Source organism: Vidua chalybeata, chromosome 6 (assembly GCF_026979565.1).
Source record: "Vidua chalybeata isolate OUT-0048 chromosome 6, bVidCha1 merged haplotype, whole genome shotgun sequence".
Classification (NCBI taxonomy): domain Eukaryota; kingdom Metazoa; phylum Chordata; class Aves; order Passeriformes; family Viduidae; genus Vidua; species Vidua chalybeata.
The window spans coordinates 49,709,497-49,736,513 of record NC_071535.1 but is presented as its reverse complement, the minus strand read 5'-3'; the positions used below and the strand labels follow the sequence as shown (position 1 = coordinate 49,736,513).

At 40.2% G+C, this 27,017-nt stretch overlaps 1 protein-coding gene and 1 long non-coding RNA gene across 5 annotated transcripts in view; both read right to left on the bottom strand.

Annotated features, from left to right (window-relative positions):
• PIK3C2A (phosphatidylinositol-4-phosphate 3-kinase catalytic subunit type 2 alpha) overlaps positions 1-10,644 on the bottom strand; it is a 49,191-nt gene extending 38,547 nt beyond the window's left edge. The window contains exon 1 of one of the 2 annotated variants that reach the window (XM_053945004.1): positions 10,573-10,644. The gene's annotated coding sequence lies outside the window, so the exon portion shown is untranslated. The remainder of the gene's footprint in view (positions 1-10,572) is intronic. The other variant, XM_053945005.1, reaches the window with a different exon arrangement.
• A 3,335-nt stretch (positions 10,645-13,979) lies between these two features.
• Positions 13,980-26,955, bottom strand: LOC128790080 (uncharacterized). Of its 3 annotated transcripts, none has more exons than XR_008431620.1 (6): positions 26,457-26,955; positions 24,708-25,527; positions 22,959-23,085; positions 17,521-17,729; positions 15,929-15,978; positions 13,980-15,239 (listed from the first exon to the last, which is right to left on the bottom strand). It is a non-coding gene; the product is annotated as an uncharacterized LOC128790080 (long non-coding RNA). The 3 variants fall into 3 exon arrangements; XR_008431622.1 differs by having other exon boundaries at positions 22,962-23,085; XR_008431621.1 differs by lacking the exon at positions 15,929-15,978.
• Positions 26,956-27,017: the final 62 nt, after the last annotated feature.

The following is a 27,017-nucleotide window of genomic DNA, read 5'->3' as shown; positions in this document are numbered from 1 at the left end:
CCATATTCACCACAAACTCCATGCAGACTCTTTATTAAAATAATCTTGAAAGAGATTACCACAAGAACTGTGTTATTTTTCAGCATTACATCTACTTTATTATGCAGCTTTTTGCACACAGCCGGGTCTGAGCCCAGGAGATAAGATGTCTTCCAGCAACAGCCAGTATGCACACCCCAGCAGCAAGATAAAAATCAGGAATAATGAGTTTCTGCTAGGAGGATTACATAATCAGCAGTCCTCATTAAAATACAGTTTCACTGAAGCAGATAAGCCTTATAGATGGAAATCATTCTGAGTTTAAGTCATGCAACAATCTACAAATTAAGAATTCTCTGCAGCAAATAAGGCAGATAACTCAAAATTCTTTATGTTCTCTTTCAATTCATACCCATTAGAAGGGTTTGGATTTTAGATAGGCTTTTTTTTTCCCCCCTCCTTGAATCAAACCAGTGAGATGTGCTTCAAACAAAGTGACTGTATTTCTCTGGACTCCCCACACAGACAGCAAGATTCTTAGTAGATTTATAACAGATTCTTTAAATTCTTTAAGTCTGGCCAAGCTCTTGTTTTATCTACTTCATTTCAATGGCTTATAGTGTGAAGGACATACATCTTTATAAGAGGTTCTATACATTTCAGCTCAGTCTGAAGACAAATCCAAGTGAAACCCTTCACAAAGCAAAATTAAATCAGAAATGATGTTACAGTTACCAAAAAAAGATTTAAACAAAAGAGGATGCCTTCAGAAAGTCTGAAACAGTGACAGACTAACAGAATTACCATACAATTCAAGTCCTGGGGCATAAAGTTTTAAGAAGGAGCTTTGGAAGTTATAAGTATGAATCAATCCACAGAATAATGACATAAATGTTCAACACAGACAAAGTCTACAGAAAAAAATGGACACCAGAGCCTCTCCTGTACAGTGTATGAAGCTGCAGAGTTGAACACCCATTAAAGCCACAAATATTCCCATTAGGAAGAAGTGTTGTCCTGTCTACTGCCTCTCTCCAGAGCTCAGCATAAAACACAAACAGAAAATAAATTTTAAAAACCCAAAACTATTTTGCTGGGTTCCTTTATAGATAATGCAGGTCTCTGGACCCATTAATGGCACAAATGTGGCCTTCAATTATTTACTGTGCTCCTGTTAGCAGGACAATCATACTAAAACTTCTCCTGAAGATGTACTGAGTATTTTGTAGATGGTCTAAGCCTATCAGCTACAGATAATATCCTAATGAGAAGTCTCATATACTTGACACCACCTTCTCACTGTCTAGAAAGCTAAGCTGGCTTTAATCTCTTCATTAACTTAGAGCTGGTTTAAACTGCTATGTCAGATTTTTAGATGCAAGAACACCCTGACTTACAAAGTCCTCTCAAGAATTCCTACTTAGCTCTTCCAAGAAGCAGCAGCCTGAGGTAAGTGGAGTTTGAAGTTTTCAGAGTCTTGGTGTTGACTAAGAATTCTAAAGAGCAGCTGGGCTTTTTCCTGAACTTTATTCAAAAAAATAAAATAGAATCATACTTTCAGAACTGCTTGGGCTACAACTTACAAGATGATCAATCATTCAGGTGCTGCTTTATAATTAAAGTGATTTTTCCTTAAGGAGATGAAAAAAATACTTATATGGTCTTTAAAGTATCTATATATAACAACAGCCAGCTCTTAAAAGAAAACAAAAAGCCTTATTTGTCTGCAGAAATCGATGGCCTTGATCTCCATATCATCAAGCAGTCTCCTGTTCACAAGGAGAGTCACTGTTCCACGAAGTTACAACTGCAGACAAACACACATTCCTTAGCTCTCAGAAACATGGTACACAGCTACCACAGCACCTCCATTCACAACATCTAGAGAATCCCAGACACACAGTAACTGCTTATTTCACAATTTCACATTACGGTGCTGCATTTTAGTCAGTTTATGACAGCACACTTGCACTGACAAATCCAATGACTTCCAGCATTCAAGACAGAAGGTTAGTGATTATCTGAAAAACTGAATTTCAGCCTTATTCTTTGTAAGACAACCTCAACAGCATACATACACATAATATGATTGCTGTATTTAAGTCCTGTCCTTGGGAAACTTCTAAAGTCAGTGTAGAAACTTCTATCAAATTTCATAAGCAGACTGCAGGTTTTTTTTTTAACAGTTTGAGGTAAAAAATACTCATACAAAAAAAATTATGAAATTGCATTAGTTTTGGCGAAACTTTATCCTGCATGTCAGTTCTAAGCAGTACATTCATATAACACATCAGAAGAAAAGCTCCCTAGGCCTAAGCATGATTGAAATACTGATAGACTTTCTTTTAAATGCTAACCATGCAGCATCAGTTAACTTTTTCACATAAGTTTAGCTTCACTTTGAACCTCTCACTTTGCAGCCATTTAAGTTCAAAGGCAGAGAGTGAGCAGAATTTAAACTTCTCCAATATTTACAAAGTTCTAGAAGGGCAAATTCCATTAGGATCATCTATCAGCAGGGAACTCCTCAAACACTCAGAAAAACAAGTTTCAGTTCAAATCCTAGAATCCTGAACCATTACTGACTAAGCTATAGGAACTAACCAGAAGTTTGCAACAGCTGGAGGTCACTGAAGACCCAGAAGTGATCTTTACTGATCTAGGACTTCTCTAATCTGAACTGCTGCACACTATATTAAGTAACAGTAATAATCAGTTTTCAGCTGTCAATCTGTTCACCTTCAAGAGTGCTCCTCTTGCCAAGCACTCAAAGAACATGAGAAACATTTCATTTATTTTTAAATGAAAGCCAGAAGCAATTGAAGAGATTATAACAGAAATTCAGAAGTGATAAAACAATCCCCTACATCACTTACTTGTCCCCTAATTTTGAAATTAAACATACACATTCATATTTGGGTGAAGTCACCATATTTCCACTGCTCCAGCAGAACCTCACCTACTTCCTTTAAAAGTGGATCTAAAGCCTCAACCACTACAGCCCTGACCAAGGGTAATGTCTCTTGCAGCCAGATTTCACTAACTTGGAACAGTACTTTCCTTCTCAACCAGCTGTGATCAGACAGGAGTCTGCAGACCTCTTTGGCTCCAGTCTACCAGAGTTTCTGTAAGAGCAACACTTCCTTGGTAACAATTATACATAAATGTGTTTAGAGCCTGAAGTTAATTTGATCACTCAAGTACCTGTGCATTGTTATATAATTTTGAGTCTTGCACATCATTCATTCTTTCAGATGAGTAAAATACTCTTAAAAAAAAAAACAGCAAGAAAACTTCTTAATAATCAAGAACCAAGAAACTTCAAGAGATGCCTGATGCCTGACCATCTCCTTCAGATCAAAGCCTCTACATGGAACAGAAATTAATTTTAAACCAGATTTTCACTTAGACAGGCTTAATTTTAAAAAAAGATATGCACTAGCCTAGCAAATACATAAAATGGAACCAGGAAGAAATTTTTTTCCAATAACGAATTTATAGTTTTCTGGCAAGAAGCTTTGAGGAACCAGTACAGGACATTACATCTCTACCAGGACAAAGACTCCCAAAATCTAAATTAGTTTCCTATCTTCATGAGCAAGGGATGACTTCATCAAACACAGATCATTTTACTTTAAGCAGAGGTAATCTCACCATCTGCTTATGTACATGTTAACATTCTTCTCTATTTCAGATGAGTTGCACAGCTTTCTTTTCAAAAACACCCAAGGCTTGTAATACCCTATTTATAATTTGTTCTACGCAAGCACGGAACATATTATTTGGTAATTTCTTCACAAGAAGTACTTTATAGCTATCAGAAATCAGTGCACATGAACTCCCTGGAGTCCAAGCACTAAATACAGAAGCAATGATAACAAGTCAGGCCATTTCCTGCATTCCTTATAAAGCAAGGCCCTGGCATACAGCAGCCAGTGCTTCTTCAAAACAAGTGCAATTTTCAAAGTAATTTTGAGGTTATTTTGCCATTAAAGAAAACAAAAATGAAAATACTTGAAGTATTTGCCTCACACTGGATCATAGCTAACTTAGGAATTAACAAATCTTGCCTGCATACCAGAGACAGTAGCAGTTTTACGGGAAACCAGGGAAAACTTAGCAAAATATAGCAGTAATATACTGTGGAAAATACTAATCATCTGCAAAGGAATTCATAGCCAGACATTTGCCACAGCAGGAAAACTCCTTAGCAAAAAAAAAAAGGAAGAAAAAAGTCACAAGAACTTTGATGTTCAGAAGCCTTCTCTGCCAGATGCATTCAGATTGCTACAAACTGAGAAAAAAAACTGAGCACATACTCATGACATGACTTCTTGAACTAAGGCTGTTATTCTTTTTAAATAATGTTAGCTTTAAAGTGGAGGTTTTCTCAATAACAAACTGTTCTGAAAAGTCAGTGTTAAAGCTATACAGTTCTATCACACTATCTTTCCACTAAAAACTTAGTAGCTTCTCTAATCCAGTCATTTTATTAAAATTAGCAAGTACCTCCTTACAAATGAGATTAACACAGTTAACTAGAAAATTGAATCCATTTTGTTTCAGCTCGTATCTACAGAACCTTCAAAGACAACTTCACTAGCTGAAATACAGCTGCAATTTTTAATTGGGCACAAACCCTGAACCAACACTCACTTCATTTGTTTTGCTCAAATAATTCAGATCATAAATACCTAAGCAGGAACTTGCATCTCTTCACTCTGATTTTGAAATTTCATTTATGCCTAAAAAGTACAATTTCATCACAAAACCTTTGATCTCAAGGGCTAGGCAAGAATAGGACATTTCTAGCACTAGAACAGGAAGTCTCAGCCTTTAAGGTCTTTCAACATCAGCAACAAATCCCTTGAAAAATCCAGCCTCAGCTGTTTCAGTGCTTATGAAAACTTATGCACTACTGAAATAAATTTTCACCCAGGACACTGTGCAGAGGATCATCAGTAGACATGGCACATTTTGTAGCTGCTGTTAAATTTGAATTTTCAGGTTTTGATCAATGTTTCAAGAGAGACAACGCATGGATGCATCTGTCATGATTTCCAGCCAGATGTCAGTGAGGGCAGCTACAGATACCTACAGATCATGTGTTTCCCATGGCCACACTCTTCCCTGCAATGGTCTGCACCACTGGCCAGTGCAAGCCCTTCCATCAGTAGATATTGGTACATGTAGTTTTGGTACAGCAGGTTTGCAAACTTACTCAGCACATTTCTGCTATTATACTCCTCCCCTCAAATTTTGAACCTCCACTCCATTTAGGTCTGTTAAGAGATAGGGGTCATACAGATAATTGAATTCCATGTAAGGTTCATAAAAACAAAAACCCTGACCCTGCCAAGAACACTGGCTCTCACAGCCAGAAGAAAACTGTACCATGAGCTCATGTAACTGGACACTGCAGATTTATCATCAGGATAAACTTTACAAATGATTGAATCATGGTAAGAAGTCCTTAAAGCCCATCAGCGGAAGACACAAATTAACAGGAAGCTTGGCAGCAGTTTCATCAGCTGTAGAACTACTCACCACACTTTGCATCCCTATCCTGTTCCCAGCTCTCTAACAGCATCCTCCTATTCTGTCCCTGCCCAGTATTTTCTGGATGCAGGTACCAGAAAAGAGCAAGAATGAAACTGATGGCATCCCAGGCTGTTTCACTCCGACGCACTTGGCCAAGACAGTTTTTTCCACGCCTTACAGCCAAGCCTATTACCCTCATTGTTTGACAAAGGCTAGGAATTCTAGTTCTGTTGCAATGTTTCTCCTTACAGAATAATGCTTTCAATTCCAACCCTCCTGTTTCAAAAGTTCGCTTTTAAAACCTTTGTACTGGGTCTCTACAGAGACCCAGTGTCTACTCTACAGACACGTCTTAAGTGGTGCTTTTCTCCAGGTCACCCTGACGTGCACAATCCCTCCACCAATCCCCCTTTTCAATGGATATTTGAAAACACCCAGGCAACACAAACTTTCACACAGAATCACCATTAGCTGCTGGCTTAAGGGGAGCCTTTTTCCTATTCTTTAAGTGAGATCATTGTTCCAAATATTTTGATTCCCCAGCTGAATAATTGGTGCAGTAATTCCTGACTTGCAAAGTAATTTTATTCTGGAATATCACTTTCATGGAACAATTAAGGCTGGAAGGGACCTTAGTTATTCATGCAGTGTGAGGCCTGACCCCAGTAGAACATGACAAATTACCTGGAGCATGTAGCTAAACTAGTACTTGCACTAATCCTGATCCCAGTGGTACTAAACACAAGACAGACAACATTTTAAACTACATATCCAATTTTATCAAAACCGTAGAAAGTGTCTAGTGTAGGTAGAATAGAGAAAGAGGAAAGAAACATCTGTGCTGTCTGCTTTAATTACCACAACAGAGATGCCCAAACACCTTCCATATAGTTCTCTAACATTCTGCAGCATAGACAAAGGACCGTGTTAAATTTTTTTCCCAATGTTTCCTAAATTATGTGCCTGAAGTAAGCCCTGCAGACATCCTACTAATGTCACAAAACACTGAAAATACAGCAAAATGCAGGAGGCTCATGATGCAAGGTACAGAAGCTGTTAGCACAGGGAGATAAAAACAACCCTTCCCCACAGAGCTCCTATTTTACTCCCTGTGCAGCAGTGCACAACATACACCATCAACAAAACATCATCTAAAACATGCATGGGGAGGAAACACTGACACCTCAGCTCTGGCCCAGACTTAACTCTGTATCACTGTATTAGTATCACCCTACCAGTCTAACCTAATGCAATTCTGCTGCAGTAGCCAAATTATTTCCACCACTTGCTTCAGCAGCTGAGTTTCCCCTCAGGCAGGAAACTTGCAGTTTCAGATATAACCAGCAGATGCTTCTTAGTCACACACCTCATATTCATAGGAGATCCAGCAGAATTGCTAATTACTAATTGACAGAAGAAATGCACTGTTCACGCGTACCTCTGCGCTTTAACCATTAGAAAACACTAAATGCTTATCACATGTATTGATTGAACAATTACAGGGTTTGTTTGAGTTTGGTTTTTTACAGTACACAGGTAGAAAATTGAACAGGGTGGCTACGCTCAGACCAAAGGTTCATCTCATCCTGATCTTGTCTCTAAAGGTGGCTTTGGAAATGCAAACAGGAAAAAGCTAAACCAACACAAATACTTCCTCAAAATACACTTCTAGTCTCTACTAATTTGGCACTCAAGTACTTCCTGAATCCTGAGGTAACTTCTCTAAGATTAAGACTCTTGATGAACTTTTTCATCAGGAATTTGTTCAGGTGGATGTTGAACTTGGGTAAACTTCCAGCTCTCACCTTATAAGAGCACTGTCTCTACTCCTCTGCTGTGACTACAACCTAAGCAGAAGATCAGATCAGTTATTGAGATGACCTGTTCTTGATCAGTCCCTTACAAACATCAACTACAACACTGATGCCTACAACCTCAATTATTTCCTCTGGGTCACGATGCACTAAACAACCTCCAGATCTGATCCAGTGACATTCCCTTAGCACAAACACCACAAGGTGCTCACACACTACACACTGCAAGTTCTGGTTGGGTTTTTGTAAGTCATGTTTTGTTTGTAACTCCAAGTTACATGAAACATGCACACATACCTTCTCCCTCTTACTTCCATTTCTTCCCTCTGAAGTGACCATCACTTGGACACCTTAATCTAAGGAAATACTTTCAGGCTGCATTTCTACAAAGTTACAGGTTGAAGTAATACTTCTCATAACTTTTTTAAATGTGAGCATTGACGAAAGCATTTCATTCTAAAACTTTTATAGCTTAAGTGAGGTTTATCATTACTGGCACGCTTTGAAACATTTCCTCCTTCCCTTCCCTGTCCAGTCTGGAAACAACTTCACTATTCTTCTCACAAACTTACATCACATCAACCTCCTCACCTACAAAGGGGCTGGGTGATGCTGTATTAGATGACTAATTTTATTGATGATAAAGACTGAACCCTGGTTCTGGTAATTAATTACACATCCACATCTTCTACTTAAACTAGAATGATACATTTATATGGTCACACATCCATAAAGCAAACAACTTACATTTATGTAACACTCTCTCATTTTTAAGCTTGTTGTATTATCCTAAAAACAAATAAACACCAAATAATTTCTGTACTGACTGTAGACACTAAAAGGCAATACTTCTAAAAAGTACAAACAAACAAACAAACAAAAAAACCGAAAAATATCATCTTTACCTGAATGTCTTTAACGCTGATCTTGTGTTTTCTGAATTTTAATCATGTCAGTGTTGGACTTAAACCGGCCTACCCACCAGAGCTACTTCACTGCAATTTTTGAAGTTCCCATAAGGCAGCCTTAAGAGCTGTTCAAGAGTTTAAAAGACAAACAACATGCAATCCTGCTCTAATAAAATTCAAATCTAGCATTCATTTTTCTAAATAACCCCATACCGTCTGGTTTTGGGCCCACATCAAAGCTTAAGACAACAACAAAAACATCCTCGAAAACATCACCTCAGCATTTTTATTCCTTAAACATTTTAATCCAAGTGTCTCCAGCTAGGCAGCAAATACAACAGCAACACTGAGTAAGAAATATTAACAGTTTCAATTTAGTTTGAGAAGCAAGAAACAAAGGAACACAGAATCTGAAAGTGATTTTTTTTTTACTTGACATTTTGAAATGCATCACTTTCCATTTAAGGCATTCAATTTTCTTTATTAGTACACAGAGAGCTACTCAAGTTGGATAAAAATCACTAAATCATCAATTTCAATACAATGATTATATGTCCTGATGAACCTTTGAGTTCTCAGGGATGACAGCAATAAAAGAGGAACCTCAAGTACATAAATCAGGGTTACTAATGCACTGAAATTAAAACAAATCTATTTTATTAAATCAATCAAAATATTAAATATTTCCTGAGATCTCCTTTGTATTTTTCATAAACAAGCACCTCTAAGAGACGTAAAATAATATTCAAATACAGCAGACCATTTAAGAACATGAGACTCTAAATAACCTGTTACTTGTCTGGTCTGTGATCCTCTCCCCAAATACTCTCTTCCAGTATTTGTCGTTTCTGCCTGTGTTCTCTCCCGCTGCCTTTATCTTCTATGCATCTTTCTTTCACTGTCCCCTTATTCTTACCAGTTTTGCTCCAACTTGCTTTTACAAAAGAAAACAACCCCAAAAAACAAACAGAACTTAGTGGGAATTATATTCCCTTTCTCCCCCTCCCACAAATGTGCTAAGTGAGGCCAATTTAAGCAACTTCTCTTTCTCCCAGATACATAAAGTTTTTTACAGGCCCACTCTCAGTGTTGGGAGAATGAAGCACACAACTGCCTTCAAAGCCAACAAAGCCATATAAAAAATACTTTTGTCTGTCTGATTTCATTTCCCCTGCCCCATTTCTGCTTCTCCTTTGGATTCTTCATAAGTCATCCATCACTACTACTCCAGAATACAGCTTATATTCAAAGCAAGTATTGCACAACATCTTGTACAAACATCAGACATTTTTCTTACATTTTCAGTTCCCTTTGGGAAGAGATCTGCATTAAATATGCAATGTTATCAGTTAAAACCTCTGCATCTCTCCTCTCCCCCAAATCAGTTTAACTGTGCTATGCTCTGGAGTATTACAAGTATCAGGCTTGTAATAAGTAATACAATGAGTAGAAAGACCACCAGAATGTCCTTTTCTTCCAAATGCTTTTATTTTGACTGCATCTTGCTACCACATCCTTCCCCCAATAACAGCATAGCTGAAGTGGGAGGTTACTTGTGCTAACAAAGCTGCAGGAATACCTTTTTTATTGTGTTGATACAGAATGATAAAACTAGATCGAGCCAAGAACAGCAAGGCAGCCACAAACTTCCATGTATCACTAGAAATATCGGCAAAGCTCCCGGAGGAAACAGCAGAGCTGTTTAGGGATCAGTTTTGTAAACATCCTACTTTTCTGGAACCACAGCAACCCGGGGCGAGCGAACCCCCTCCCAAACCAACAAGGTGATGAACAAAAAGGAAACGTAAACCTGGTGGGTCTCTGCAGCGACCGCCAAGGTGCCCCCTACGCCAGGCACCTCCCGAGCTCCCCGCTCCGCGCCGGTGACAGCTCCCCGCCACCGCGGAAACTTCATCCCCGGATCCAAAAAGCACCTCTAGCACCTGCGGAGCGCGGGCAGCAGCTCCGGACGGCTCCGCGCCCCGAGCGGCGCCGCTCCAGAGCTCCAGACACGCAGTTCCCGGCTGGAAGCGCTTCCCGCAGGCAGCGCCGCCGCAGCCGCGCCCGGCTCGGGGAGCCCACAGAGCCAAGGGAGCGGGACGGGCCGTGCGGACAGCGCTACCCCGGGCCCGCCGCCCGCAGGTGCCGCCCGGGGCAGCCCCGGGGTCGCGCCGGTGGCGGGCAGCGCCCGGAGGCCGAGGGTCGCGGCGACCCCCGGGACGGGCGGGCGAAGCGGGGCACGGCGGGGAGCGGAACGAGCGACACGCGGCAGGGCCGGGACGGCGCGGGGCCCGCAGCTCGCCCCGACCCCCGGGGCTCCCCGCGCCTACCTCGGCCATTTCCCCTCGTCCCGGCTGCTCCCAGCAGGAGCGCTCCAGGCTGCGGGCAACTCCCCCCGCCGCGCTGCGCTCACTTCCGCCGGCCGCGCGGGGCGGAGCGGGGCGGGGCGGGCGCTCCGCCGAGCCTGGCCCCGGGGCCGCCTCACCTGAGCCCACGCCGCCGCGCCCCGGCCCACGCAGGGGGCCCGTCCCGCCGGCCGTGGGGGGGCGGCGGGGCCGGTGGCGCTGGGGTGACTCTCCGTCATTTCCTCCCCTTATCGCCCGATCTTCCTAAGAATGCTCGGCATGACTGGGAACTTGCCCAGCGCACCAGAAACGTCCGTCGGGGGGGCTGGAGCCGCGCCGCGGACACAATGGACTTCCTCAGCCGCCGGCAGCGGGGGAAGGGCCAGGACGCAGCGGGGACGGGGTCCAGCAGTGACCCTGGGGAAGCCGGGGAGCCCCCAGCACATGGGGCTGGGCTGCAGGCACGAACAGCACCAGCGCTTGCTGGACGACCCCAGTGATTTGGAACAACAGGTTCCACTACATAGAATTTTGCTTAACTAACTTCAGAAACTACTTGGCCGGCAAGGACAGATTCCTGTTGTCAACTCCAACCTTCCTGACATACCAAGACGTTTCAGAAAGAACAAATATTTTGGTTTGACCTTCACAGTAGCTTCAAAAGAACGAATTCTTTGGGTATGCCCTAAAGTCTTGCATGTGGGATTTCATACAAAGTTTATAGACAATGGGCCTTTCATAACATCACATTAAAAGCTGTCATGGTCATTTAAACGTAGCAGTATTATTTTTAATGTAGATGTAAAAGAATTCCAGAGGGAATAACTTTATATTCCGTCCACTCAGGGATTACTTTAAATAAGCGAGGCATTCAGTTTATGCCTATTGGTACTTTATTCTGCACTTTTACCACACAGAAATTCTGAAAAATACAAAACACTTAATGAAGCACAGAAGACATGACAAGAAGACACATAAGTTTAGAAGCTACAATATAAATGAATTATCAAAAAGTAGTCAGGAATACATGGCTGGCAGTCACATTTTTACTGTGGATATATATAACCGTCATTTTAGCATCTAAACATTTTCTACTTGATAGATCTTGACACCATTAAGGTCAATGAAAGCCTTTTCAGGAGATTTCAATATGAGCAAAATGGGGACTTAGAAGACTGACACAAAATGGGTTCCTGGAGACTCATCACAAACATGACCATAATTACATAGATTTAAAAAAATTACCAGAGTTCTTACTACCCTTGTGATCTAAGCCATCAGGAATTCTTCAGGCTGACAGTTATTAGGAGTAGAAATCAATCCTTTCTAATGCCATTCCGTTTTTGACAATCAATAAGCAAATTCTGCTCCAATTTTGAACACAGAGCATCAGTAGAAGAAATCTACCCAAAAAAAGAAAGCTTCAGGTTCCTTTCCAGACAGTCTGTCCAAATGCACCTTCTTTTCAGGTTGCATTTTAGACTTTTTGTCCTGGCAGTCGTGTCTCCTGGCCGCCTCCTCTACTGGGCTCCTGTGGTGATCCTGGCCAGGAGAGCTCTATACTTGGAGCAATTAGTGACCCACATAAATGGTGCTTTACAGAGGCACAGTGTCTTTCTGCCTGGATCCTGCTGCAAACCAGTTCCTTGGTGTTTGTGCTGCTTTCCCCTTCAGGTACAGGTCACCTTAAACTGCTCCCAATTGCACCTATGACTCACTGGCCACAGGGTTTAGTCCTGGGATAACCATTTGTCGATGTTTCATCCATTGCTAAGTAAAGGAGCATTAACTTGCTTAGTCTGAACAAAAGGCAGTTGGCACACCCAACAGTTTCAACAAGATCATATTGGAATGAGATATCTTTAAGGTCCCTTCCAACCCAAGCCATTCTATGATTCCATGATCATGGCTATTAGATTGACCAACATCCAACATGTTATTACATAATATGTGACAGTAGGTCAAATATGAATCTTACTAGTTGAGATAGGAAAGATGTTTTGGTTTATTCTGTGGATTAATGAAGAATTTTAGACCATGCCTATCAGTGTTACTATAACTGTAAGAACTGTCTGTACCTTTACTTGGAAATTATTTTCTTCATGTAAAAAAAAATTCTTGCTATTCCACATTTAAAAAAAAATAATTTAAGCCCATTCTTTTTAGCACGATCTCATTTTTTAAAGGTATTCTGAAGGTATTTAATGTTAAATAGGCACTGATTTCATATTACCACACTGAATACAAACTGAGTGTGCTATTCCTTCCTTTGCTTTCCCAGAGTCACAGAATCATTACAGTTGGAAAATACTTCCAAGATCACTGAGCCCAACCTTTGACTGAACACCATGCTGTCAACTAGACCATGGCACTCCGTGCCATACACAGTCATTTCTTTAACACCTCCAGGGATGGTGATTCCACCACCTCCCTGGGCACTCTGTTCCAGTGCTTGACAACACTTTCAATGAAGAAATTATTCCTGATATCCAGCCCAAACCTCCCTTGGCACAACTCCAGGCCATTTCCTCTTGTCCTGTTGCTGAGAGAAGAGACCCACCCTCACCTGGCTATAACCTCCTTTCAGCATTGTGTAGAGAGCAGTGAGGCCTCCCCTGAGCCTCCTTTTCTCCAGGTTAAACAACCACACTCCCTCAGCTGTTCCTCATACCCTTCACCAATTTTGTTGCCCTTCTCTGGACTAGCTGCAGCACCTCAATATCTTTCCTGAATTGAGGGGCTCAGAACTGGACACAGGATTCAAGGTGCCATTTCACCCATGTGGTCTCCAGGGGACAGGCACTGCCCTACTCCTGCTGGCCACACTATTTGTGATACAGGCCAGCACTTTGCACTGAAGAGCAACTCCAACACAAGCACTTTTGCCTCTGCTTTCATTGTTTCTCAGCTACATCCACATTACCCAAGTACCAATTATCAGGTGCACTCTGGAAGTGGTACCAGCCAGTTTTAGAAACACCATTTGTATGTCAAATGCCACACAGCTGGGCAGCCACAGCAGTTCTCCTTCAAGAAAGACAACTGGTTAGCCTTGGAAGCTCAGATTCCAGGCAAAGTGACACTATTTCCTAGAGAGCTGAGTCAAGAGGGGAACAATGGCATAGCCTGCAGACCTGCTTAGGAATGGATGATTACAAGTTAGCCATTCCCACATGCAGAAATGATGCCAGCTTTAAAGTATTTCTCACACAGGAAGTTACTAATGTGCCCATGTAAAAGCACTGCACAAGGTGTGTGTCTCAGCAGCCTCACTGTCTTGTTCCTGTGTATCTTCTGTGTGATACACAGACCAAATGCCACAGTTGCCCTGATGGTTTTCAGGAGATAAAACTATTATAAAAACAATGATATTTTCACTTGATAAAACTATGTCTTGTAAAAAACACTACAATTTATTAAATAACATTTTAATGACAATTTAAATTGCATACCACAGACAGAATAAATGAGAGAATTTGGTCAAATATTTGGAGAGAGTAAGTGCTGTGCTTGCTATGCTGATAGTCAAACATCCCAAAAGAACTGACACACAGCATATGCAAAGACCAAATCAGTTTGTGTAACTAACAATATTGACACTGGTATTAACTGGAAATATGACAAACTGTCACTGGTAGATGATTTTTTAAATAATATCTAGGATACAAGGAAGCCTGAAATATACCTAGATCAAAAGGACACCTACACACAACAAAGCTTAACAAATGTGTTGTGGTGACTGTAACACATGGGAAGTAAAAAACAAAACCAAAACACACAAAACCCAAAAAACCAAACACCCCCATCAAAAAAAACAAAACAAAACAACAAACTAAAATCACTTTAAAGCCAAAATTTCCTTCATTTTCTTCTCAGCATAAAATGCATTTATGTGCCCCCAAAATTTAACAGGTGAGTGCTTTGAGCTACTGGAATTGCTGCTTGCCTTTAACTAACTGGAAGGAACAAAATTGATGTCTTGATGTCTATTGTTAGAGTATCCTTTCTGTAAATGACAAATTGTTAGTAGGAGCACAGGGATTATTAAAGGACAAATGTGCTTCCTGTGACAATGGGAAGATAGAGCATATCCTACCAAGGACAAAGACCTATTCACAGAATCCGTGCCATGTACCAGAACATGGTAAAAACCCCACATCCACTTTGTGCAGTGTGGAAATTCCCAGGATTTTGTTCACTGGGGTGTGGTCTGCAACACAAATTTTGGATTTGAAAGTAGACCAACTCAGACTATTCAGGAAAAGAAAATCATGCAACTACATCTACAACTCCAGTATGAAGCTGCTCTTAGCATAGCTGCTAGATTTGGTGATGTTTGAATTAAAGACAAAACAGCTTTTATCTTGTTCTATTTATATTTATCTTGTTACATTTTCTCAAAGAAATCATGTTAAATATACTGAGAAACGAAGCCTAAACAGATTAAACACTAAAAGATCTACCAATCCTCAGCTAATCAAGACACTGACAGCCTCAAGGTGACCTCTGTATATTTAAAGTCAGCAAGCTTTAAGTGCTAATTTTGGAACAACTGGTAATTTGTATCAAAATTATAGCCGGGGGTTTTTTAGTATCTATAAACTTTTTTTTTTCTCTGAAGACCAGCAGAGGGAGACAGGTTCTGTTTTACTCTGCAAGAAAACAGAAGATTGTATTACTTCAAAAATGACACCTTCTGAAAATTCACTATCATTTCATAGTTCAGGCTTGCAATGCCTTTTCTTGGTCATTTTGAATTCTATTATTAATACTCACTTTTCTTTTTTTTTTTAGTGCTTATCCAAGCTTAAAAGGCTATTGCTTACATCTGAAGATGTTTAGTCAAAAGCATGCTCCTTATTAATACTTCCCTATGAATTTCTCTCAGGGAGAAAGGGTATATCAGTATTAGTAATGACTGAAAAAAAAAAATGTGGTTTTGTTTTTGTTATTTCACTGTCATGCAACAGCTTGCATGTGTTTGCAGCATGTCTGAAGTCTGCATATGGCTCTCAAAATCTAAACAATAATTTCAGCTGGCTTTACATATGAGTTACATATTTAAGGACTAACTATACAAAGAAACTTCTACTCTAAAGTAAAAACCACAAAAACAACTCCTGGTGGCTTCAAGTGCAAGTAAAATGTTCTCTTGGGTTAATTTCTTAGGACCCAGGTCTCGCTTCAGGAAATGGGAATTTAGGCATTACAAGCCAAAATATTACTATACAGATATTGGCACAGAAGCTTAGGTATGTCTCATATGGTTTAGGCAATATTCTCTACAAAATTACATAACAGGGCATACACTTGAAATTAATAAAATATTTTTCATATTTACCCATAGTGTTGCAGATAAGTTATGGCCAGAAGAGCTACTAGAACATGGACCTGAATAGAAATAATTTTACATGTCACTACTTGTTCTACTGTAAATAGTTTGTGATAGTCTATTTTTTTTTCATAAACTCCCTTTTGCAGATGGTTTACTTACTCAGAAAAGAAACTATAAGAAATGCTTTTGGGATAGAATGCGTTCTAAGCAATATGCATAACTGCTATAATTTTAAATAAATCTTAAAAAAAAAAGAAGTTTCTGAATATTTCTAAAATAGAGTGGAAGCAGAAGAGTTAGAATATGCATGCAGAAAGTGTGTCACTGCTGCAGTGTACTCAGGAGGTACTGTGGGATAGTTTTTAGTCTGTAGTGTGCTGTGCTAAGGGCTATTACTGTAAGAAAGGTGCCAGAAAAGCCTGTGTGAGAAACTGTGGGCAACAGGATGTGTGCCTGGAAATAGCAATCATTCCTGGGGCAAAGATAATTGAGGTAATTGGGAAGCCTGCTAGTAGTTAAAATCCCAATCACAACCAGTCATGCTTAATCAGACATCCAAAGGCAGAGGGTGATAAAACTGCATATTGAGTACTCACTGGAATTATCCCATATCACAAAGTTCAAACAAACCAACCAGCACTACCAGTAGGAGTCCTACACAGGAGAAAGATTTCCACAGGCTAAGAAAGGGGTTATAAGGTCTTCTCCCAGCTGCCCATGTTCCTGTAGCTCCATGAAAGATCAAAACCCTTCCTGACAAAATCTGGTTTTTCCTTTCTGGTACAAGCTAATTGCATTAAGCTTCTTGTAGCTACCCTGTGTTCCTCAGTAAAAAAAAAAACTTCACAGTTCTTTAAGCACTACAAGCCCATGGAAATATTCTACTATTAAAAAAGTATTGAACAATTCCTTATGTCATGCTTTTACTTGTAGTCACACAGTGTATATGGTAAAATGAAATTATCCTGTTAAGTACATTCACTGAGGTGTTTTCATATCCCTGTCCAAGTCTAAATATGCCATGGCTCTGGCTCTTAATCCTTGTATTTTGGTATACAATTTTTTTGTAGTTTTCATAGGGGAAGTTAAGTACACAATGTGTTCCCTGGAGGACATTTGTAAAACCAGTTTTCAGGTTAAGAGTCAATGATCCAAATTCTGGAAGCAGCAAAATTATCTTTAAATGCCTTAAATCCTTGCCAATATTCTCTAGTTGGTAAATAGGCATCTTCTACTTAGGGATGACAGTTATGTAACAGTAGAGCACTGGTACATTATTCAAAGGGATTTATTGCTTTCCTTTGCTGCTTGCATTCTTGAGTAGAAAGACACGCAAGCTTGAGGACTAAACCGGAGAGAGCTTTAATGAAAATTATCTCTGAGTTTGGTGGAAAACTTTTCAGATAGGATTGCTGTGGTCAGCCCCCAGAAAAAGGAACCAAATAAGATCAGAGGCCAACAACATTAATACGTGTCACAACTCACTGAACAACTTACCACAGAGTTTGTGTGCATGGGAGGGAAAAAAAGCGCTGTGGGGTCATGTGTGCACAGCTCACTGAGAAACTTCAAGGGGGCAGGAGAGCTGATGGACTTACCACAGAGTTCTGGCCTTGTTACAACCCCATCTTTGTGGATATGCCATCCAACAGAACAACTCCACCAAACGCAGCAGAATTCCATCTGGATTGAGTTGGTACACCTAAGTGTAGGTGTGCAGAGCCCATTGGGAATGTCCCTTCTGATCTTCTAGGGTGCCAGAGAAATCACCTGTCAGATCACCTTCTTGGGCCCCACAGTCATCCTCCTGCAAAGAAGCAGTGACACATCAGGCTGTGGAGAAATACAGCCCTTATCTTAAGAACACAGGCAGTACTGAAGCATTTGGAAATATTAATGTTAAAAAGATTACTTATTTTCCAAACATAAATGCAATGTTAAGCCTTAAATAGTAATGGCTCTTTGCTTGAGATATACACTGAAGAGTAGCTGAAGGATGTGGAAGAGGATATGAATAAGGGAATGACACCACAGTATTGGCTAATTCTGCCTATGATACCATACCTTCAAAGTAAAACCTTCAAACTTCAAACTGAAAGAGAGTAGGTTTAGATTAGGTATTAGGAAAAAATTCTTCACTGTGAGGGTGGTGAGGCACTGGCACAGGCTGCCCTGAGAAGCTGTGGATGTCCCATCTCTGGAAATATTTAAGGCCAGGTGGGATAGAGCTCTGAGCTGCCTGGTCTGATGGAAGGTGTCTCGGCTCACCGCAGGAGGTTGGAGTTAGATGATCTTTAACGTCCATTCCAACCCAAACCATTCTATGATTCTATGGTACCTAGTTTGCTAAAGTGAAGCAAGTATTCAAGATTATGTGTGTGTGTGGTGAAAGTAGAGAGTGATTAACAACTCTTAGAAACCTCTAAATCAAATCACTTTTAGCTACCTTGTTTTAACTAAATCCCAGGCCTTTCAGAAAAAAAAAATTAAATTGTGTATATGTCACCTACAGATGTTACTTCTACTAGAATATTGCATAGTCTTTTGGGAGAGCAGAAATTCATTATCCAAGTCAGGAATCACATAATCAAGCACAATCTTGGTTTTGTGTTTAAGTCAATGGAAGTTGTGCTCTTTTTTTTTCACTGAAAGAACAGCATAAAAAGAACAAAACTATCTTTGCCTTATTCCACAAAAACCCACTGGTTTATGGATATGGATCCACTTGCAGTATTCTGGCATCCCCAAAGGTACCTGTCTGAATACTTAACCCATGGAAGGTACATATTAAAATACCACACTAATGAAAAGTTAGATCTTCCAGCTATTTATTCTTTGTTAGCAAGGGCATCCTGTCCTCGTTAGTCTCACATCATTAAAAACAAGTCCAACTCCTGGTCATTAGGTTATGATATAAAATGTCCACCTCCCATGTAATATTAAAAACCTTTAAAAATCCACGAAATTTAAGCCAGAAAAGCCAGATTTTTTCTAAAACCTGGTAGTGTTTGTGAGATTTAAAACCTGAATATAGATTAACTACATTTTCCTGAGGTAGCAGAGAATACATTGATCACCCCTGACCTCTCACTTAGGTTGAGAGATACTTTAACAGCTTGTTCTAAGGACAGACAGAAGTATACTTTCCCAGCCTTTTAGAGAATTCCCTGGATATTTTTGAGGATGCAAACAGCTTTCACTAAAGGAGGAAAGTACAGATTGGAAACAGATGGGGCGCTTTTTTTTTTTTAATAAATTGATTGCTATCACAAATCCTACAATTTGGAACAATCAGGCTAAAAATCATGTTCTCAATTATACCACTTCTACATCCTTATTTTTTATAATATCACAGTTTCATGAGTTCTGCAGCCACTGCACAGTTTTCTGAGGAAATGGACAGAAAGCCTGACAGCTGTAGAGGGCATACACTGAAAGCATTTAAAGAATCCTTCTTTAATCTGATTTTGGTGGAAATTAAGCTTTACTTATGTTCTATTTGCACTGAAATTAACAGGGTTGATCTCAAGGATGACTAAAACATCCCTGGGAGCTTGGAATCAAGGGAAGGAGGAAAAGGAAAAGGAAAAGGAAAAGGAAAAGGAAAAGGAAAAGGAAAAGGAAAAGGAAAAGGAAAAGGAAAAGGAAAAGGAAAAGGAAAAGGAAAAGGAAAGGAAAAGGAAAAGGAAAAGGAAAAGGAAAAGGAAAAGGAAAAGGAAAAGGAAAAGGAAAAGGAAGACTATCTGCTTCTGTGACAGTGCGTGTCACAATACAATTTGTTGAGATTCCATCCAACCTCTAAATAAAGGGGATTTCCAGCAAGCCCTGGAGTATTTTCAGCCACTGAAAATCAGGCCACATAGTGGGATGTGGTTAAGACCAGAACTGGAGTATCCAGCTTACCACAGGCTTTACCATAATTATGAGATTGTTTCCAGAACATCCCTTTTAACACTAAGTTACTTTAGAAATACTAATAATGTTTTAATTTCTTTTCAGATATCAAAATTCAGAGAATTCACTAACCTTTTGGAGTTAGTAAATAACATTCTTCCACTGCTGTCCTTTCCCGCTATTCTTAAATAAGCATATAGGTTAAGGAAACTCAAATAAGCCTGGTAGATTATGCCACCAGATACAGGTTCAGTGACCTAGCCCAAGGTGTTTAGGGTAAAAACAGACTAAGACCCTGGAACTCATTAGAAACCACAAATTTAAAATTAAAGAACAAATATTGTGTTACACTGTCAGCTAACTGCACACATGGAGATTAGAGAGGACTAGTAGAGCATGACTGGCACCTTTGCAAACACAGGACTTCAAAGATAAATACACTGCCTACTAATGGCAAAAGGCAGACAGATGTGATGATAGAGGTAAAGCTTGTATTGAAAGCTTTTTTTTTTTAACCCATGTTTAAAGTGGATATCCCTCTGTGATCATTAGCACTGGAAATGAATGTTCCAGACTGTTGTAGTAAGGGAAGATTTAAAAGAATCTGACTCTGATATCTTCACTTGCTTTTAAAAATCTGAAATCATTAAATAACTTGACTGCTGTCTAATACTTTCCAATAGTGGTACATAAATCAGAATATTTTGATGCAAGACATCAGTTCTGGCCCCAGATTTGAGTCCTATGAGGGACTCAGTGCCTGCAGTCATTAATGTGACGGGAGTTTTGCCTTGACCAGATGATAAAACCTTAAGACTGTGAATATCTGAGAAAAAATTTTTGCAGTCATTTCAGTGGGTAAAGTTCTTTAAAAGCTCAGAAAATTGTATCAATTTTAAAATAACATGGGAAGCAGTATTTGTTTCCATCTGTGCAGGTAAAGCAATCCCTTCAACATGGAGACCACATGCTTTGTTGGGTAGGCTGGGGAAGGCTGACTCTTCAGGGAGGACTTGCAGGGTGTCCCTGTGTTCCTTTGGACAAGAAGTTTTGGGAAGAGGCTTATATGGAGAGATGAAAAAGGACTGTTGTGAGACAGGCCTTCCAGGTCCTTCATAATGAAACAACTGAGCCTGCCCTATTTCTAAAATGCAATTATACACCTGCAGCCTGAGGCTCATAGAAAGAGTCTGATCACACTTTCACAACAAGGAAGAATTGCAGAGCAGTTTCAGATAGCCTGATAAAAGCTTTTAGTTCATATACTGTACTTTTATTGGAGGAGGATATATAATATGGAAGGATGTGGGAATCAGGCCAGGAGATAACATCAGTAAAGAAAATATTATGTCCAGAAGAACTGTTAGAAACAGAAGAATAAACAATAAAAGAACTGTTGTTGTCCTGATCTATTTTACAACCCAATTTGTCCCTCATTTTCCTCTCCACTACGTTCCACGACTGTAAACACTTTAGCAATTGCAGCAAACACCATAAAAAAAGGCAGCATTAGCTACCTTTAATCCAACATCAACACCAGAAAAGTAGGTAGCAAGTGGCTAACCAGTTCTAGAAAGTTCTTAGCTGCCAGTTCACAGGGCAGTTTTTTCACTTCTAAGTTGTATCAACAAGTTGAAATTTGACTGACTTTTTATTTCCAGTGTTGTTGCTGCTCCACAATCTGGAAGAACTTCTCTGCTTCACAATCTATGGAAACCTTGACTTAGTATTTCCCTATTTCACAGAATAAGTATGAACACTAACCACCATAAAATATTTGATATTAAAACTGCTTTTAAGAAAGAGTGTCTGAATAATTATAATGTGATAATTTAGTTGCACAATTGATTTGATGCTGGGCTTCCAAAATTATTTCAAAGATATTACTTTGCCTTTCATATCATATTTAATTCCTGCTTCTGCAAAAACATATTCTTGAGAATAATTAATCATAGGATTATGTGGCAATCTTGGTCTTCTTCCTCCACGAGGTTTTCTGTTCGCTTTGCTTCAAACTGTCCTTTCCCTGCTTCCCCTCCACCAACCCATGGCATGAATTGATCAGGTCAACCACGTCTTTTCATCCAAATCAGACACATTCAGTAAAATAACTAGTTAAGATACAAAAGTGAGTGTCTGTATAGAGTCAATCTTTTGAAATAAAACTCAAGCTATGCAACAAAACGTTTTCCCGATCTGAGATACTCCAGGATACATAATTTATTTTGAAAGAGTTTGCATTATGATTTATTTCCATTCCTCTGCAGCACAGAGAAGCCTGTGTTTCCAGTTTCTAGACACACAGCTGTGCAGAGGCAAGAAAATTACAAACAATGCTCTTTGAAATATTCTCACACAGCCATATTTTTATGAATACTTTGGGATGTGAGGAAAAATATTTGCAATGCTGCATTAAACATATGTGAATTAACAAAGAATAAAGATCAGTGGTTGAAAAAGTACAAAGGGTGACAGAAGCAGAGTGAAACAACTTTTAATCTGCTTTTATGTTCAACTAGGGTTTATGTAGGTCGATGCAAACCTTGCAAATTCTCCTCTGGCACATTATTTGTAGAAATCTCTCTTTAAAATTTCATCAAATAAAGGAAAAGTTGGGATGATGTCCCTTTCTGTAACAAAGTCACTGCTTGCCACAGATTATTTACACATCTTGCTCATAATACTACTTCTGAAGAGAAAGTGTTTCATCTCTGAGATAGACTAAATGTTTCCTGATGGCCAGGGTCCAAAACAACACAGGATGGAGCAGAGCTTACAACCATATCCTCCCATTCTTGTAACATTCAAATTTCCTCAGCAAGTTTTTCAGGAATGAGATAATGTTAAGGTCCAACAGGGACACCAACAATACTTTTTACTAAATACTGCTCTTTTGTTCAGTGTAAGAAACAAAAACACATCCAGTCTAGAACTCATTGTTCCAATGAGCACACAGATATATTTTGGGTGTTTTGTTTTCAATTTCCAAAACTGTCAATATTGTCAGCACTGGTCTACAGATGTTCACAAACATGAATGTTTTATTCCAGCACAATGGGATGAAACAGTGGACATAAGGATGCTTCATGCTGGGGACAGTCTAGAAAGGCTGGGGAAATGGCTTCCAGACTAAAACACTTACTACCCTCTGACTCCAAGATTCAGTCTTCAGCACTTCATTCCCCATGGAAGCACAGCAGGGGAAAATGACTCAGACAGGGAGGGAGCCACTGTGAGGGCGAGAGAGAGCCACTTCTCCTCAAACAGTTCTGTGGGGCAGGAAAATGAAAGGCCATGAATCCTGGTTTAAATCCTCCATTCTCTTATTTTACAGAATGTGCACGTTTAAGAACCTAAAGGGAAAGGCAGACTTTTGGCTTGTACAATTAATGACACCATAAGGCAATGGCAGTTTTCATCCACAGTGCTTAAAGAGCAGAACTGTACCTTCCACAACACACATAGGAAAGGGAAAAGTGTGCCCTGAAGTTTAATCTCTTAAAGATAGATCAGATTCCACCGCATCTTTCTCCACAAAGCAGTTAATAAGCTTGAACTTTAACTCTGATTTGCAATCCAGCCCAAAAGGGGGGATAACTCTTCACAGAGGAGAAGAGAGTTGAGAAATTTCAACGTGTAATACCAAGGAAAGACAGGCACCAATGTTCAGCAGGTACCACTGAATCTGCCACAGGATTTCATTGCTTTTTTCTTGTTATGAAAAATAGTGACCATTTCTCTTTACTTCCAGCATGTCACTCTTCATGGGAATAGACCTGCATGTCATACTTACCATACAATGGATTTATGCTGCAATGTAACAATTCATTACATTCTATTATTGTCCTAGCAATTCCATTATTCTTAGCACTTGCTATTTTGATCTCCACTAAGCATTGCACTAACAATACCACAGAACCTTCTCATTACACATCCATAATCTGAGCAAAAAGAGAAATAGATTAAAAAAGCCAAGGCTGCCTTTTCTTCAAGGCAAGTCGTCTATATTACTGACATATCATTTACTGCTTCAGCATGCAGCTACTGAATATCATGAGACACTCTGCAGATATGAAGCAAAATGGTTTTTTTCTGTGTTGTTCCTCTAAGTAATTCCTTAATTCTAAGTCATCAGCAAACTTTCTCACATCATTGTGTACCCCCATTTGGGAATTTTATGATAACATTAAAGTACATAGGCCACGTAAAAATTCCTAGGAAATACCACTGCTGAATCCCCCTGCCATTAGTCCAAAGTTTATAAAAAAATAATAAATAAACTTACCCAAACCCCTAAACATCACAAGAATAAGCCCCCCATGCTGACTGCCCCTTTTTGCCCATCAATAACTGGGTGATAATCATGTGCATACAGATATGACAAGAAAGAAGCTGGTATAATTTTAAAAGACAGACAGTTTTAAAAATTACTACCATGATCTCGGTGGTGGACGCTTAGCCTCTGCCAAATATTTAGATGCTACTTATCTGTTTTGTGATGAGAGGGGCATTTATAAACTGTAGATAAGTTGAAAGAAAGAAGCAATAAAATATTGATTTGCATGAGAAATCAAATGAAAACTGCATCAGGAATCAAGTGCTACATTCTCCTTTAATGAGACCTTTATGTTATTTCTTGTTGCCTGTGAGATTTGTGTGATATACATGCACTACATGTTTGTTACCACAAGCCTTTTTGTTCTACTTCTAAAAAATATTTACATAAATGGAAATGAGAGGCCAAAAAATTGCTGTGATACACTTCCTGCTGCAACCACAGCAGCAGGAAGTTTTGTCCTGTTTTTCTTCCCATTTGTTACTATCTCATTTTCAATACACCCTCCTTCAGTTAAAAGTACCAAAATTGATCAAAACAAATTAGATGTCTTACCTCCTTCTTACACAAGGTATCACTCCTCTTCTGCCTTCTTTTTGTGACTTTTTCATGTGGCTTCAAGTCTGAAATTATCCTTGTGTCTTGTACCAGTATTAATAACTATTCTATGCCTTCAGAACAGTTCTCCCTCAACTTTACTCTTTACTTCCAAATATATTATGGGTCCTACCTCAGTTCCCTCTTATTTTGGAGGGAACATCATGCCTGTTTCTCTGAACATATGTCCTTCTGTGTTTCTAAAGCAAATTTTTCAGGCATGATTTGCTCTGGTGAAGCCAGGTTTGGCTATCACCAATCATCTCCTTATTTTCCATGTGCCTTAGCATAGTTTAAGAATTCCCATTGTCAGAGGGGTCATTGACACAGCCCCAGAGAGCTGGAGATGCACCTACCCAGAGGTTTTCCACCCTTCAGTTAAAGGAGTTTCTAGCCTGACATGAAATAACCATGTAAGTATTTGGAGAGAGAAAAATAAGTAGCACAACTAACTAGGCTATGGTACTTAGCAGGTTGTGATTGAGAGAGGGTGAAAACAACCCTGAAACAGTCAAAGCTGTGATGGAAACCTTCTCCACTCCAAGCAGCAGGCTTGACAACAGTAAATGGCTCTGAACTGCTCTTCCCTTGTCCCACCAGGACACTCCCCTCCTCCAGGCAAGGCTCATGTTGGTCCCACCACAGCTTGTTCTTGCAGATGATGTCACCTTGTCCTTCTCGTGCCTCCAAGCCACATTCAGGCAGTTGTCTGAGAAGGGCAGGCTCTCCTTGGAAACTTGTGGGAAGGCTCCGGTACAGGCACTGCCTCTGGTTCCTCCTACAAAGCAGGAAGCGGTAAACAGGAGGCCACAAAAGCAGAGAGAAGCTTTGTTCTTCTTCATACGAGCAGAGAGTGAGGGCACACTTGGTGTGTTGTTGAGGGGACCCCAGAGGATGAGGAGGCTCCTGAGGGGAGGTGGGGGACAGTCCCTGTGCCCAAGGGACAGCCTTCCATGCAAACAGTGAGCCCCAGGAGAGGGCCCCTCAGCCCCCATCAGCCTCTCCCTTCTCCCACATCTGGGCACAAATTAGAGAAGAATGCTAAGTCACCACAAAACTCTGTTTTTGCAGTGAACTGTAGTGTAGGAAAACAGTTTTCTAATCTGGAGCAGTATCTCTGGGAGAGAAAGGGAAAGCTCCAAGTAGTGCCAGCCCTATTGCTTTAACAGCTTTGTAACCACAGATGTCACCATAGACAGCTTACATCCCCATTTTATTTTCACCTGCAGAAGCTGCAGCTTCAACCACCACTTTGCCCTCATTATAATTAACCCTCAGCCCCGTGGCAGTTTTGAGTTTCTTCCCTTGGCTAAGCAAATCCCTCAATAATTTATTTTTATCTCTGATTTGTTTAAACTATTGCAATAGTTTCTTAAAAAAACAAAAACAAACAAACAAAAAAAACAAAAACAAAAAAACCCAAAAAAAAACCCAAAAAAAAACCAAAAAAACAAAAAAAAAAAAAAAAACCAAAAAACCAAACCTTACCTTGGACATACTTACCTTATAAATCAGAATAACACAAATACAATATACAGTGATAAAAGTTTTTCAGTGCTTTGTGCACGTTGGTACATCTCTTTAAAAAGAAGTACACGCTTATAGAATTGAAACATCATAAGAGGTTACAAGTAGAATTTATGCTTATACTGGAAATCACTATTTTGTACAAAGTGCAGTGCATTTGCTGTAACAGCTAGTACTTACCTGTCCACTAAAAATAAATGTACTTTTTGAGCCCTTTTAGTGCTGAATAAATGCTTAATGCTCACAGAAAATAATAGCAAAAAAGTCGCCAGGTACCGCACTTCTAAACTGGTGGGAATGGAAAACCACAAATCAAACTCAAAGCTTACGCCAACCATTAACAAACACGAAGGTAGAATATGATTTCCTAAACTGTTAAATCTGCACTGGGGCCAAGATTTTGTCCTCTAAGGGGACGGAAAAACCAGGTCCGAACACAGCTAGAGCTCAAACGAGTGAAAAGAATTAAGAACAAGAAGGAGCAGCCCTAGGGAGGGATGCCGGGGAAACACATTTTCAAATTCCCACATAGCAGCTCACGACCGGACACGGGACAGTGCCCGGCGCAGCGAAGAGCTCTGCAGAGGACGCCGCTGGGGACATGGAGCGGGCTGGCACCGCGGCACGGGGGCGCGGAGCGCAGGAATACCAGCCGCGGCGGCCGGCCCGCTGCCGCCCTCACGCCGTACCCCACCCCACTGGTGACGCCAGCGGCGCGCACGGCGTCCCCGCCCCGCGGGG